Genomic DNA, 17,116 nt, shown 5'->3' with positions numbered 1-17,116 from the left:
ACATTAGAAAAAATGGTATAATCTGGAGGAAAACATCAACCTCAATCCTCACCTCATCCTACACATCAAAGTCATTCATCCCATAATTGCTTCAGTGTTAAATGTAAATACTGACATCACAGAAAAATTGGAAGTAAAGAAAGGTGATGATATTGGGTCACTCCAATAAACACACACACCCACCTGTAGATTTAACCATATAGAGACAGAGATATATAGATATAGATACTTATTTAGATGTCAAAAAGTATAATACAGTAGAAGCATAATACAGTTGGCCCACCCACCATTTAATGAAAGTAGCAGTGGCATCTCTGAATATGAAGTCTTCTTTTTTTGAGTGTTTTGCCTTATCTTTTTTCAGGGATAAAGAAGGCTGACTGTACTACACCATTTTGTACCAGGGACTTTAGCATACAGCAGGGACCTCAGCTTTTACTATCTGCAGGGTTCCTGTTACCAATCCCTGCAACTACTGAGGTACGCCTGTGACAGAATTGACCCAAGTTACCTGTGTCACTGGAAGGGGCCCAGGGGAAGGTTCCTCAAACCTCACTGTATTATATGTGTGTCTAATGCTATATATTTGGTAAAAAAAATTTATTTCCTAGATAGAAGAGACCTTTTTTTAGTCTAAGTTTTATAAGTTTCTATATCCACCTCCTAGACTCTAAAGCAGTATTAAAATAAAACCTAATTTTTAAATCTTAACCAATTCATCTTTTACACCCAGTGAGAAACATTTGCATGTGTATCATCTTCATAAAGTTTTATGAAAGCCTTAAAAGATAAAACAGACAATAGGGGAAATATTGGTTTAAAAATATGACAGGATTATTTATATTTATTATGTGAGTTTAACCTAAATAATAAACCTGGGCTTTTCAAACTCCTGGTAAGGCCCATCCTACCCCAAGGACTCATCCAAACAAAACACAAATCAAATTCCACGCCTTTGAAGAGCACTGTAGACACTTTATTAAAGATTGTTTTGTTTTGTTTGGAGAAGCAGGGGTATTAATAGCAGGAAACAAGAGATTTCACTGCATGAAACACAGTAAAATTTATTAAAAATCCTCTTTGCCCATCCCTTTCATCAAAGCCTCATTAATCAGAGCAGCTGCTCATACTCCTTATCATCTTGTCCCCAAACGGGGAACAAGTAGCCCATCCTGGCTTTTTTTCTTATCTTCCTCTCATCCCTCTTGCTAAGTAGCTCCAACCTCTTGCTGTTTTCATAAATATTCCCCTAGCCCCCAATCAGGTATCTCTAAATTTCCACATCTTATTTTTTTTAAATATATGTCCGTGATTTTTCTTATGTTTATCAATTTAGCCTATACTCTCCCAATGCCACCTCACTCCAATTAGCAGAGTTCAACATTCCTCCTTATGAGCAGAGAAATGAGGAACAGAAAAGAGAGAAGGGGAAAGGTGGAGAGATTACAAAACAATTCCACAATTAAACAAATATATGATTTAATATATTTTTATTTTATCCCTGTCACATATATTTTTTAAAAGTCAGTATTAAAATACTAACGTTCAAATAGAAGAATGGATCAAGGAAATGAACATGTATTATACAGATGCAGACATATAAAAAACAGCCATGGGAAAAAATAAGCCCCACTACTAAACAAATAATAGCAAATGAAAACAATGAGATTTAATCTATTGAACTAGCAAAGATTAAAAATTATAATATTCAGGCTGGACACAGTGGCTCATGGCTGTAATCCCAGCACTTCGGGAGGCGAAGGCATGTGGATCACTTAAGGTCAGGAGCTCAAGACCAGCCTGGCAAACACGGCGAAACCCCACCTCTACCAAAAATACAAAAATTAGCTGGATGTGATGGCCCGTGCCTGTAATCCCAGCTACTAGGGAGGCTGAGGCAGGAGAATCGCTTGAACCCAGGAGATGGAGGTTGCAGTGAGCTGAGACTGGGCCACTGCACTCCAGCCTGGGCAACAGAGTGAGACTCTGCTGTCTCAAAAAAAAAATATATACATATATATATATATGTATATAATATTCGGTGCTGATGGAGAGGTATAGTGAGATTGGCATTCTTATATATTGCTAGTAAAAACATAGACTGAACATACTTTTAAAAACTAATTAGGTAATACATATTATAAAATTTTGTTTCTAACCTTTGTTATTCATTTCTAGGAATAATTATAAGGAAGTAATCAAAGAAACATACATAGATCTATGTATAAGTGTATTCATCATTTATTTTAACATTATTTTTAATGACAAAAATTAGAAACTACCAAAGTGTCCAGAATTGGTTGTTGGTAAAAATAACTTAAGCTATAGTAATACACTCAAATATTAGTTATTAAAATTGAGATCTTTGAAATCTATTTAGTGACATTGTAAAATGCTCATGAAAATATGAAGCTAAAATGAATTAGGTAGAAAACTACATATGCTGAATTATCTAAGTTATATAACACAAATGTATGCACACATGGAAAGAAAATACAACAAAATATTGACTATGGTTATCTTTGGATTGTGGAAATTTTCGTTTCCTTTTTGACCTTCCCTGAATTTTCCAAATTACCCATAATGAGGAAAAATAAAGTATTACTTCCATAATCAGAAAAAGAGTTTTTTTTTTTTTAAAAACAAGAAAAGACCTCCAAATTCTATAGTAAATAATCAAATAACATTTCTATTTGTCATTAATTAACATTCCAAACTCATGGATGAAACTTAAAGATTGAATCTCTTGTCCCTGGAAGAGACTTTCTTGAAGATAAAATATACCACTCTGGTCCCAGGTAATTTGATAAAGTTGGTGGAAATTAGGGAAAGAAGTGAGAAGAGAAAATTACAGAACATAATGGGAGTTGTATGGTTTCATGAAAAGCCTTAGTTACTTATTCTAAATGATAAAGTATTTAATTATTAGAAGCCATTAAAGATGAATTATTATTATACTTACATTTTCCTATTGGTCTGAGACATTTAATAGGTTTTCTAAAAACAACTTTAAAAAAGATTATCTCCACAATTTTATCAACAAATGGTAACATCTTTCTTTCGTATTCTTGGTTTGTTTTTTTCTTTTTTTTTTTGCATGACAATAGACAACAAATTATTGTTGAGTACCTGATACTAAGAATAGGATTTCATCTTGACCAGATATGATTGCTCAGCACACAAGCCTTCTGGACGTGTCAATTACAAATTGCACGCAGAATCAGAGAGCTGAAAGTTAATGTTAGAGAAGGAACTTGGTTGATTTTTGAATATCATAGCTTAATCTAATCATCCACTGTTTTATTCAAGCCTCCCATCTTCCCCTGGAAGAGCTAGGTAGGACGATTAAAATAGTTAAGAATAAATCCAGGCCGGGCGCGGTGGCTCACATCTGTAATCCCAGCACTTTGGGAGGCCAAGGCGGGCGGATCATGAGGTCAGGAGATCGAGCCCATCCTGGCTAACATGGTGAAACCCCATCTCTACTAAAAATACAAAAAATTAGCTGGGCGTGGTGGCGGGCGCCTGTAGTCCCAGCTACTTGGGAGCCTGAGGCAGGAGAATGGCATAAACCCAGGAGGCGGAGCTTGCAGTGAGCAGAGATCGCGCCCCTGTACTCCAGCCTGGGCAACAGAGTGAGACTCTGTCTCAAAAAAAAAAAAAAAAAAAAAAAAAAGAATAAATCCATCTTCACCATTAGAAAGCCATCTCAGAGTTTGCCCATTCATAGAAAGTCCTGAGGACAGTATCTTAATTTATCATATATATGGAGTTCTTCTGTCCTTAAAAACATCCCATATGGATGGGTTTGAAAAAAGAAAAAACACCTTCTCAGAGAATTCTTGGAGTACTATCTACCAGTACTAGTATTCCTGGAGTACTATATTTTAGGGTATTTCCAGAACTGAACACCCCCACAACAGCCAATAATGCCTCTGGGGAAAACCCGAATAGCCAAACATGAGTTAAGAGTTCCTCTTGGGAAATAGCTTCTACCATTATAGAGCCCTCACCCTACTGTTATGCTGGCCTCCATTCTAAAGCAGTTATGTCCACTTTGGTCACTCAGGGTGATTTGGAGCCAACCACCACATAAAGCAACTCAACTCAAGGGTGACCACACTTGTTGAAGTTTACTCTAAAGAAAAAATTGCATTATAAAATATAATGCATTTACCAAAAAGGGCATAAAATCTCTATGCACAGTTTAATAAGTAGTTACAAAGGAACACCCATATGGCTATCAACCAAATTAAGAAGAACATTGTCAACACCCCTAGAAACACCCTGTGAAGCCCTTCCTTATCACAACCCACTCCCTGAGTTCATTTGTAACACTACCTATCCAACCCCAGCAAAGATTCTTGGCTGGGATTTTATCAGCACTGAAGAAGTGTTAGAAAGACTTTCCCAAAATAGTCCTTACTGTACAACACATGGCACTTTTTTGGCATTTAATAAGAAGGCTGCTAGTATTTTCAAAAATTTCTCATTGATCATAGGAAATAACTGTTTCCCAGGACATAATAGGCATAGATGTTCTGGAGGACAGCTTGCTTTAGCAGTTTTAAATACTTCAACTTGCTTTTTAATGATTATTTCTAAAAGGACATTTTAAGCAATTTACATTTCCCCTTCTGAATTCTATGTTTATATCACTTAGCTATTGGAGGCTTAGTATTTTTCCTATCAATCTACATGTATATGCATATGCATGTATGTGTATAAAAACAGATGTTAATTCCTTGTCTGCCATATTTGTAACTAATATTTTCCCCAGCTTGCTGTTTAAGAAGGCATAGAAGTTCTTAATTTCATTCAAATAGAACATATTGGCCTTTTCCTTTGTGACTTTTTCCAATGACGTTGAAATAATTTGAATGGACATTTCCAAACATACACAAAAGTAGCAGGAATATTATAATAAACCCACATGTCTTACTACTTGGCACAATAACTCTCAACACTCTGCAATTCTTCTTTCATCAGTTCTGTCCCCTTTCCCCAGGATTCTTTCGCTGAAGCATTTTAAAGTAAATCTCAGATATAATGTTATGTCATATACAAATACTTCAAAATATGTCTCTAGTGGATAAGAGCTTCTAAAATACAAGAAACACACTCATCAACATTAACAGTAATTCCTTCATGTCTGATATCCAATCAGGCTCAGTTTTTCCTGATTTTTTTTTTTTTTTTTTTTTTTTTTTTTTTGAGACGGAGTCTCGCTCTGTCACCCAGGCCAGAGTGCTGTGGAGCGATCTCGGCTTACTGCAAGCTCCTCCTCCCAGGTTCACACCATTCTCCTGCCTCAGCCTCCCAAGTAGCTGGGACTACAGGTGCCCGCCACCACATCCGGCTCATTTTTTGTATTTTGTTTAGTAGAGACGGGGTTTTACCATGTTAGCCAGGATGGTCTTGATCTCCTGACCTTGTGATCTGCCCGCTTTGGCCTCCCAAAGTGCTGGGATTACAGGCGTGAGCCACCATGCCTGGCCTCCTGATGTTTAAAAATGTCATTTCAGAATTGGATTTTTGAATCCATATTAAAACAGGATCCATGTGCTATATTTGATTGGTATGTTATTTTAAGTTCTCCCTCTTGTTTCTATTCCAGGCCATTTATTTGTTGAGGAAACTGGGTCATTTATCCTAAAGAATATCCCGCTTTCCGGGTTTGGATGATCTATCCTTGTGATGTCATTTACTATATTCCTTTATCACTAAATTTTCAGTCAAGTCGTAGTCAGATTTACAGATTTGATAAGCTTCAGGTTTAATATCTTTAGGCAGAATACTTCATAGGTGGTGCCATAAACTTCCTATTGCATCATGTCATGAGACACATAATTTCTGAGTGTTCCACATTTAGCAATGTTAAAATTAATTAGTGATTTCAAGTATTATCAGCCTGATGTATCCTTTACAAAATTCCCAAAGAGCTAATGGTTTTAATAGGCATTAATTGTTGCCTAGATCCATTAGCACCGTAGGGTTCCAACATTTTTAAGCTAAGAAACTCTTACTCTATTAAAATATCAGATCATTAAACAATCACCAGTATTTTTTCCAAAATTTTATTATTTATTAACATTCAATTCTTGGAACTCATTTTGGTGTGCAAGGTTAAATGAAGATTTAAATTGATTTCTTCCAGAAAGGATGTGTCCCAAGAAAGTCTGAAGACAAGTAGTGAAAATGGCCTTTATCACATCACCCATCTAGTGATGGAATTCTGACAAATTCATGTTTTTCTAGGGGGAATCCTAAACTGTTTTCTAAATATTTAATAATTTTCCCGACGCTCTCGGCATCCTGGCATTAGAACATTGATCAGAGAGTGGTTTCATTATTTACAGAGACCCTACAGTAAGACTCAGTCTGAGTGAATAGCTGAGAAAATTGGGTGTCTGTCACGTCCTCTTACAGTGAATAGGACTTCTATACCAGAATGGAAAACTACACTTTTGTGATTACTCAGGGTTTTGTTGAATCACTAAGTTTTTGAATCTTGAAACTGTCAGCTTTTTATTTCTGAAAACCACCATTTTGCCACTGAGGGAAATAACCTTGAAAAATCTGTACACATGACATACAACTCAGACTTAAGCAGAAGTAGTTACACTTCCTTTTCCCCTTCTTTAAGAAAAAGAACACATTCACCTGTTTCCAAATGCTGGCACTTTGTGCCTGCTCCTTAAGTTGGTAGAAAAGAAACTTATTGTGAAAGTAATTATTTGGACCATTTCTTTTCTACCTTAGGAAAAAACAGTATCAGATGTTTGGTTTCAATCAGGGGGAAAAAAAAAAAAAAAGAAAAGAAAAGCTGTAAGGCTTATTATGAATGGTTTCCCTGACTCCAAAAATTTCCATTCAAATTAATGCTAAGTTAGTCTTCAAAAATTTTAATCACATTATGTTTTTGCTCAAGAACTATCTATAGTTCCCTACTGCTTACCAAATCAAATTCAAATTCATGTTCTCTCACTATAGATCCCTCACCACTTAGCCATGCTTTCTTCTCCCACTCATTTTTCAGAGTTAGCTCTCCAATCTTGTCACTCTAGTCCGTTCTCTGATCCTGTGTGCTTTTACACTTGCCAATCCCTAACCTAAATGCCTTTCTTCCAGTTCAGATTTTAGCCTTTTTAAAAATCTAGACCAAGTTTAATCTCATCTAGAAGCATTTTCCTGATGATGGCCCTTACAGATCTTTCTGTCCTTTAAATTATGCCTCTCAGAAACAGAATGTTATCATGTAGCATATATTTTTTTCTTTTACTGTTTACAGGGTATTGGTTGTCTAACTAGATTGTATAAGCAAAAGTGATATCACATAGGACTTTACTTTTAGACATTATTAAATTGAAATTCCTATGAAATTTTAAAGGGGGTAATTTTGATGGTGTGCTTATCAAATCCACAAATGACATGATTCTAAGAGGGTGGCAGATTTCAAAAATGACAGTTTTCATGTCTTCCTACATGTAGGACCTTGGAAACTGATTTTGAATGTTCTTCCATCAAGAGATAGAGTTTATTTTTCCAACCTTCAATGTCGCTGGCCTTGGGATTTATTTTGGCCAGTAGAGTGTGGGGCAGGTGATGATACGCCTGTCCTGAGCTGAGGACTCAGGGGGCCTTCTTATTTCGTTTGCTGTCATGGGATTCCATCCCTTTCCAAGGCTAGCCTGTTGGAGAATGAAAGGTCATGTAGAGCTGAGACTAGCCAACCCAGCTGAGGTTCTTCTAGACCAACCAGCTCCCACCTGACCACAGATGCATGGGTGAGCCCAGTCAGGTACAAAAGGACATTGAGCTGAGCCCAAACTAACTGCTGACACATGGAATTAGAAGCAAAGTTGCTATTTTAAAATTCACTAAGTCTGGAGTGGTTTAATATATGGCAGAAGTTAATGGATACAAAGGGAATATAAGAAAAGTCAGATGGCAGAATCTCAATCCTAAAAGATTTCAGCATTCTAGAACAATAAACCACACAATTAAGACAAAAATAACTGTGATAAGTGCAAAGCTCTCAATTCAAGTTAAAAAAAAATCAACTTGTGAATATAGGAAAGCAGAGATAGAGCTTGCCAACATATGTGCAAAACATTTAGTCACTTTGATTGACCACAAGCATCTAATTCAACCTTGTGTTTCCATTCTTCCAACAAAACTAATTCTACATAAAAAGTAATTTTATACTGTGTGAATTGTGTAAGAGGCTAAAATAGAGTCAGTCCAGAGGGTAGTTACCATGATGCTGAAGGGCCCAGAAACCATCTCACATAAGGAAAATTGGAAGGCAGTGAACTGTAAATCCAGTAGAAAGACTGACAGGGTCGAGTGGGTTAGATAGCTACCTTCAACTAATTTAAGAGTTGCCATGTGGAAACGGGATTGGACATGTTTAGTGTCAACCCACTAAAAATTAGGACCCATGAATAGAAGCTATAAGAAGGTAAATTTAAAGTCAACATAGGAAGGAAGTTGAGTTAGAGAAGCTGCATTTGTATACTGTTTATGAATATAGACCATGGTGCCAAAACCAGGTCCTCTACTTACCAACTACGTGTTGTTGGGTAAGCTGCCCAACCTTGCTAAGCATCAGTTTTCTCATCATTAATTCCACTAAAATGGAATTAATAACTATACCATTTTATAAGGTTGTGATGAAGATCAAATAGGATTTTTGAAGATACACTTAACTCAGGGTCTGACACATAGTAAGCACTCAATATATTTATTATTATTCATAATAAGGTCTGTATAAATGTGAAATGAGCTGCCTGACAAGGCAGAAAGTTCCCTATCGCTGGAGATACAGGAGGATTGGCAGATGTTTGTAGAACAGATTTAAGCAACAGATGGGAAGTTAGAGTAGGTGACATTTAAATGACCTTCCAGCACTGAATAAGTCTGTCTGTATCCCTTAAGACTGGAATAACTTCTTTAGTATGTTTCAGAATACCTAGCACTATCAATCAAATGATATGCATCTAATACATTTGATAAAACTTTGTTGGTTATATCATTATAAATGTGGTTTTCCCATAGTAAGAGTTGTTCCACGCCGAAATGAAAGTATGCGAGGATTTGGGTTTTTTTGTATCTCATATCCTCTAGAAGTATGTCATTAAAGTTTGTTTTTGTAATTATCAGTTTTGACTAAAACCCAAAACTACAATTTTAATGCAATAAGCTCTTGCTTGTGTGGTGTTTAAATTCATAGGTGCAAAGCTCTTATCTTTTCACACTTGGCATTCCCCTACAGAATGCCTAACGTTAAACAGGTCAGATATTTTCAAGGTACAGGAAGCCTAGGTTTCTTCTGTGATTGGTCTCATATCAAAAGTCAAGCTGGAGTCAGTAACCATTTTTCCTTCTCTTTATACATACAGCATCTGGAAGTGCTAATCACATTTATCACTCTTGCCTACTAAAGGCACAGCAGGCAGTTCTAACTCCCATTGCTATTCTCTTTAATAAAATAGATTGGGTAGAATCGCCTAAATTATTTAATATGCCTATCTTCCTCAATTATCTCATTGTTATCAGTTAACAGAGAGGAATTCACACTGGCCAAGGCTTGAGTCTTTATGGTCTCAACTGATAAAAATCTTCCCTTAAGATGAGTTTCAGCGTAGTAATAGGCATTAATCATCTGTAAGGAAAAGAAGTGTTTTATTTTCCTCATTAATGAAGTTAAGAGTCTGGTGCTCTGGCTGGAGAATGAAAAAATACACAAGTGAGAAGAGTTCTGAATTCTAGGTTTGAATGAGCTCTGCATTCTCAGTATGTGGTGACATGAATAGAAAAGGTATTCACAGGCACAAGCAGGATTTCTGGACCATGCTGTGTCTAGTATGTGCCACACATTCAAGGCAAAGATTAGAGACATACTCATTACTCAGAGGAGACAATTACATACTATTTCAACTGAGTGAGAGTAATGCTGTAACAAAAGAAAGTGCAAGGTACAGTTTTAACCCAGAACAGAGGTTCTAGCAGTGGAGGAAAAGGAGTGGAGGTGAATTGTAAGATAGATTTTTTTAAAAGAGAAAGAAACTAGACAAGAACAAGCAGAAGGAGCAGAGTGAACAACAGCACCAAGTTGTGAAATTGAGACTAGGGTACAGCCTTGGAGGCAATAGGCAGTGGGCACTGAGGCCAGAGGGGTAGATACATCCCACATGGCTCCCTCTGCCATCCAGAGATGTGGACCAACTCAGAAGCCAATAGGATGCCATTCCACATCTTAGTGGAGAAAGTAAGTTGATCATATTTACAACTTGTATGCAGTATCCAGATGAGAGATGATGACGGCCATAAATAGAGAATTCATAATGAGGAAGGAGATAGAGAGATGTTAAGGACCAAGCACCATCTGAATTTGGTGGCTAACTGAACGCATGAGAGAGAAGGAATTGTGGATGACACCCAGACATCTGGCCTGAGTTGCTGGGTAGAAGATATGACCATTCACTGAGGGAGAAAAAGAACATTTGTAGAGCACGAGAAGCAGAAGGGAAAGAGAAGCTAACTAGTTTATTTCTGAACAGGTTGAGTAAATGAACCAACAGAATAAAGACAACTGCTCAAAGGGAGAGAGTTGATTTACAGACACACACAAAAAACACAACCAGCACTTTGAGAGGCCGAGGCAGGTGGATCACCTGAGGTCAGGAGTTTGAGACTAGCCTGACCAACATGGAGAAACCCCGTCTCTACTAAAAATACAAAATTGGCCAGGTGTGGTGGCGCATGCCTATAATCACAGCTACTCGGGAGGCTGAGGCAGGAGAATTGGTTGAACCCGGGAGGCAGAGGTTGTGGCGTGCCAAGATTGTGCCATTGCACTCCAACCTGGGCAACAAAAGCAAAACTCCATCTCAAAAAAAAAAAACAAAAAGCAAAAAACAAAAAAAAAAACAAAAACACACATACACACAAAGTGCACCAGGGATGGAACACTGGGTAACACAAAATTGGAGGTATTGTTGTAAGAGAGATCAAGAAGGTTAGATGAGAATTAGAATCGTCTGCTCTCATGAAACCCAAGAGAGGAACAACTTTCCAGAAGAGGGCAATTGAGTCAAATGCTGTGAAGGTCAATTCAGAGAAGAATTGGAATGTATTCTTTGGGTTTGGCAGTTAGCGGTTTCCTACCAGTCCTGGCAAGATCACCTTCACTGGTGCTGTGAATGAAGGAAACAGCTAACTTCCTTTCACAAAGCATGAGAACATTTTCATTTTCTCCTTTCTCTCTCTCCCTGTTTTTTTTTTTTTTTTTTTAAGAGATGAGGTCTCACCATGTTGCCCATACTGGAGTGCAGTGGCTGCTTTCAAACAATCCTCCCACCTCAGCCTCCTGAATAGCAGGGATTACAGGCACACGTCACAGGGCTCAGCTTCTATTCTGTTTTAATCTCAACATAATGTCTCTTATGGCTGATTCTTTTTGAAACTCCTTAGTGTAAAAATTGTAGTTTCTGACTTTTCCAAATGAATAGAGCCTTTTAAGAGTTATCATTCTGTAAGCAACTGTCTTTTAAGGTAAAGTTAAATTTTCCAGTAAGGAATTCATTAGAGAGGTTTTAGAAGGCATGTAATAAAAAGCAACCTGAACCCAGGTAATCAGAAAACATGGATCTCGGATTCATCAGTGTGAGAATTTCTTTCCTTTCCTTTTTCTGCCACTCCCTGTCCTTAACAATCAGCTACTATGTGAAAAGAAATGTGCTTGGTGCTTTGGGACATTAATAGAGCATGATCCTGCCGCACTTCAGCCCCTAGTCAAGGAGATTACAAGCCAGTGCAAAAGACAGATGTACAATCAAACAACCTTAAGGTGAGCTGAAATAAATGTTCACAATGGTGCAAGCGAAGTTCTATGAAAGTAATCCTCCACCTTTCATGAAATACAGGAAGTGAACTTTAAAAACACAGACACAACTGGGGAGTTCATCGCTCCACTAATTACCTCCCTACTGTTCAGACCATAAACTTTTATGCGATATGCTCTCTGTTCACCTCATTTGTACTCATTTATTTTAACAGGCATCCAAGCTGCCTATATGTAAAAACTTTACAAGTATTATTGGTGAGTGGAGATTTTAGCTCCACCCTTGACTTGATTGTAATTGTTTCATTAAACTGAACTTTAATGATATTTAATAATATCACTTTGAGTCTTTTCACTGAGAGTGTTAAAGTTCTGAAAATTAAATGCATAACCTCATGGATTAGATGAACACTAAGCCTCCTTCTCCCAGGGGAGATAAACTGGGACACCTAAATATATGGAATGGCTTCTGAAGAATACTATTTTGATCTGAGTAACCTCATGGTGACATCTTTGCAGCTCATACCCCCTTTAAATTTCTTTGTAAAGCAACTGCTTTTAAAGGATCAGCCTAAGGCTGCATGCTCACACATTATTTCCCATTTGTGCACGGTTGCTATTTATAACTGGGGCCTTTTAGAAAATGAAAATCTAAGGTTGGCTAACTGTAGCCAGAGTGACCCATAATATAAGCCAGGTCATACTTTTTTTGGCATCCTTCTGTGTCCTCTCAGGAAACTTTGATCATATTTCAACTAGGAATAGGAAAGAGATTGTCCAAATAAAAAAGCACTTCTCTAGCAGGTGGTTAAGACCTAGGTTCTTGAGTCAGCATGCCTGGGTCTGAATGCCAACGTACCATTTATTAGCTTTGTGACTTTGAACAAGTTGTTTATCACCTAGGCTTCATCTGTAAGATGATTAAATGAGATAATGCTTATAAAGAACTTACGTTAGTGTTTGGCACAGAGTCCTCAAACAATAGTAATTGTTGTAATAATTATTATTTCTGTTATCATTTATACCAAATTGCCCTGGTTTACAGTTTATAGCACACTGCCTCACACATGGTAGGTATTCAATGTCTGTTTATTTCTTAGCGGATGCTTGGCTAGCTTTTAGCTGAGAATGCAATATTTCCAGGGAGTGCTTCCTTTGGCTTTCTCAAGAGTACTGGGAAGATAACAAAAGGAACTCAAGGGCAAGGAGATTGGGAAGGTAGCAAAACTGCCTTAATTCTGTATTAATCCTGCTGATAATTCAGTGGTGCGGCTTCACAGAGCTCAGTGATTTTTTTTTCATATCTATGTGAAAAGAGGGTATATGCATCCTATGGCAGCCTTAGGGCATGTGTTTTGACTACTCGCAGGTGGTACAAATTAAAGTTTCTATTTCCCTCAGTAACACACCAGGCCATCTACTTAGCATTTTTCCATCAGAAGTTCCACTTGATATTTTTCAGCTGGGTTCTGGAAGAGGCATTAGGGTGGTGTTAATGGAAAAGTATCAGCACATTGCGACAAGGAAAGAATAAACAGTATCTCCGTAATACAAATATGACTCTGTGCCCTTTGATAGCACATTCCACAGCAGCAAGGATCTGACGATGGTGTGTGTTGTGTTCGTGTGCATATGCTGTTAACATTTATTTATATTTAAACATCAGTATATGGTGATGAGTGTGTGCATTTTGTCCATACATATTGTACCATATGTTTTAACCTTTAAAGATAAGCTATAAAGCAGGATCAGAAGAACAAGAATGATATCTGTTTCTCATGTTTATTGTTTCTCAGTTGTATAGTGGGGAGGCATCTACATAATTCTAAAATTAATCAATTTATAAGCCTAATAAATATTCCACAGATATTAATTGTTCACATTTCATTTATTTTCTGTGGCCTTTGAGAGCTAACATTAAATACTTTTATCCTTACAGGAGGACATAAAATGAATTGCCATTGGCTTAAGCTCATTTGTTAAATTTTATTACAACTCTTCTGAGTTTATTGAGTCTATTTATAGAGCCATCTTGCCTGTTAGGAATGTTAGGGTGGATAAACTTCTCACCTTAACGCATTAGACTGTATTTTTTTTACCCATTTGAACTCCTACAGAAGGAATTAGTGTAGTAAACTTCAGCCTAGGTTATGCTTGGGTGGTAGTGAGAACCCAGGACTCTAAATTTAAGAGATCTATAGTCCCCCCTCTGATTATTTAATATTTACAAGACAGTACAGATAATACTGATTTTAAAAATTATTTGTCCTTAGTCAAATATAGTAAGCCACTAACATAGAATACTACTTCAAAAACCATTATGAACGAGGATAAGAAGATGAAAATACCTAACTGAATGACAAACTAAAATTTTGCATTCATTTCACCATCAACAGACAGGCACTACCCAGCTACTACGTACATATCATGGTTTCAGACATTAAGGGGAAAGGCAGGATGAAAAAAATCTGCCATGGACTCTAATGTATGATAGTAGTAACCATTGCCTTTTTAGAGGGTTAATCTATTAAGCCAAAACAATAAGTATTCTTTCATGTTAAATAAAAAAAGAATGGATCTAGAATGAGGTATGATTCACTGTTCCCATAGAAAGCCTGTGTCATAGAGTTATAGCAAAAGCTGGAGTCCAAGATGGTTGCCCTAGGGAATCCAAACCTGCCTCAGATAATGAAATAGAATATTATGTGAAATACAGACATGAAAATATTTGTGAATATCCCCAAACTAATGACACCTCCTACCTACAGTAAGTATCCTTGGAAGAATTATTTGATAGACAACGGACTTTACCACAGTGGACAAACAGCTAGTATCAATAGAAACATTATTTGATAGACAATGGACTCTTGAGTTTGAGTGGTTTCAGTGGAATCTGTTTGCCTCAGTTCTAAGGAGAATTTCTTTGAGCTTAGATACCTAGGTTTACTACCTTCAGAACTGAAAGACAGGGTTCTCTGCTAAGCAGAGCCCTGCTCACCACCATGTTCTTTGAGCCAGAAGTTAGCTTCTCTGCCTCTTCTTTCTCAACCAGGCTGGATTTGGGAAATGAGTGCTAACAAGTTAGCATCTCCATTCCTTTCACGCTATTTATTGTATCAGGTTCTCTCAGTGACTTCCCACAGAGCAGGCAGCCTACTCTCTGCTCTGTGTAATTGTGCAGTAAGATATTATTGCTGCCACAGTAATAATGACCAAAATAGTAGTGGCATAAACCAAATGGAAGTGCATTTCTGTCTTAGGCAATCATAGTTGGAGCAGAAGCAGCCAACGGTTCTATGGAATCAGAGACCTCAACTTTCCAGTGTTGTTTCTCTGCCCTTCTCTCTTGGTCTCAGGTGGCTGATGTAGCTTCTGTTACCACATCTGTATTCCAGCTGACATGAGGGGCAGGGCTTTCTTATAAAGGGCATGACCTGTAAGTTACATACATCATGTCCACTCACATCCTATTGGCCATAATCTAGCCATATAGCCACATCTAGCTGCAAGGGAGGCTGATAAATGTGCTTTTTATCTGGGTGGACATATGCTCAAGTGAAGTTTCCATTATTTTAGAAGAAAAAAATGGACTATTTAACTGGAAGATTTTCTTCACCTCATCACGAAAAGTTCCAGAGGAAGATTACTTGGCTTAATACATTTTGCCTCAGTGACCAGAAGCTAAATGTATAGCAAAAGAGTTCCAGCCAAATCAGAGGTACTCACACAGAAAAACTAAGATCATGTTCTTATATGACTATAGTAGTTGTTATGACTTGCTTTGCTAAGAATCATTATCTTCCAATTATTCCACACACGACTTTCAGTATTTTTTGGAAGCAGCAGTAGTCTATACACTAGTTTTTGAGTTGACTTCTCCATCTTCTTGGGTCACTGACAGCCCTAAATAATGAATATTATGTCCCGAGGCACCTGCGGAATTAGTGCTGTCCATCCAGATCTAGCCATAATATAATAATATAATGTTCAGTAATTTTGAACAGCCTGTGACTTACATGACTACTCTTAAAATGGTCCCCATTAGCTAAGCTAAACATTCCTTTGCTAGGAAAAATTGTGTGGTGGTAAAAGAAGCTAAAGATTAATCTATGAAAAGGACACCTCTAATTTTTTCTTCCCATGGATGCTTCCCAACTTTGAAATAAAGCAGATCTATGTTTTGTTGATTCCAAGTTCACCAGTTCCTTTCTTTTTAATCTGTTGTTTATCCAGCTACTTCCACCCGGCTCCTTCAGTTTCCCTTTCCCTCACTCAGAAATACAGAACGCCTAGGGAGTCTTGTTTACTTTCTTAGACATCCTTTCATTTAATAACACTGCTATCCTTCAAAGCAGTTTATCTCTCCATTTCCTTCTGGCCAAATAAAATAATGTTACTTATTACTTTTTTTTTTTTGGATTGAGGACAAGTCAATCAGATTAAGCTGTCTCCTAAATTCTTTTGAGAAAGGCAAGTTGGCAGTCATGGTCATGAGCAGCCCCTTATTCAAAACAGTTGTTTGCTTGTGTATCTAGAGAAACCTGCACAGTTTGCTGAGGTCATGGCATTTTACTTGGTTGTTTTAACTTGGCATGATATGCACAATACCTTGCCAGTAGCACCAATGAGAATTTTGTGGAGATCCTGGTAGTTTTTTACGTTAACCTCTAATGTTACCTATCTCCCTCAATCCCTGCTTTTGTTTTCATCATCATTGTCCAATTCCCTTTCAGTAGTCTACTTTGAATCTCCCATTAATTTATTAAAATCCTGCAATTCTTTTTGCATTTATTGTTGGCCTGTGCAACCTCTAGGGAGTAACATGTTTACTGTCAAATATGTTAAAGTTTACTCTGTTTTAGTTCATCCTCCAAAGTATCTCCTATAAATTACAAAGAAAAGTCTTCTAGCTGTAACATTGTGGGATTTGATGGAATAAATTCAGCTGGAGATTTCACAACACAATATTTAGCAGCTGCAAAGGAAAGGAAGATAAAGCTGCTAGGTTATCCCCAGGAAATCCCAAGACACATATTTTTAACATTTGCATTCTTATTTACATAAATTTGTATGTTTCATTCAAAAGGCGCTGACTCCAATTATGTAAAATAAAACACTCGATTTCTCTTCATCTGACGAGTAGATAACCACATATTCTAGGCTTGCTTGCCTGTTGCCCAGAGTGATTTCTCTGGCTTCTTGCTCTCTGATCCAAGAGTTTCTCCCCATTATGCCTACCCTCTCATCACAACCATTAAGGAAAAGAGT

The 17,116-nt window shown here is 37.3% G+C and overlaps 1 protein-coding gene across 2 annotated transcripts in view; it reads right to left on the bottom strand.

Annotated features, from left to right (window-relative positions):
• Positions 1–17,116, bottom strand: part of RASGEF1B (RasGEF domain family member 1B) — a 633,330-nt gene that overhangs the window by 155,452 nt on the left and 460,762 nt on the right. The window lies entirely within an intron of this gene.

Source organism: Symphalangus syndactylus, chromosome 10, assembly GCF_028878055.3.
Source record: "Symphalangus syndactylus isolate Jambi chromosome 10, NHGRI_mSymSyn1-v2.1_pri, whole genome shotgun sequence".
Lineage (NCBI taxonomy): Eukaryota > Metazoa > Chordata > Mammalia > Primates > Hylobatidae > Symphalangus > Symphalangus syndactylus.
Note: the sequence above shows the minus strand (reverse complement) of the source record. Positions and strands in the feature narration are given on the sequence as shown.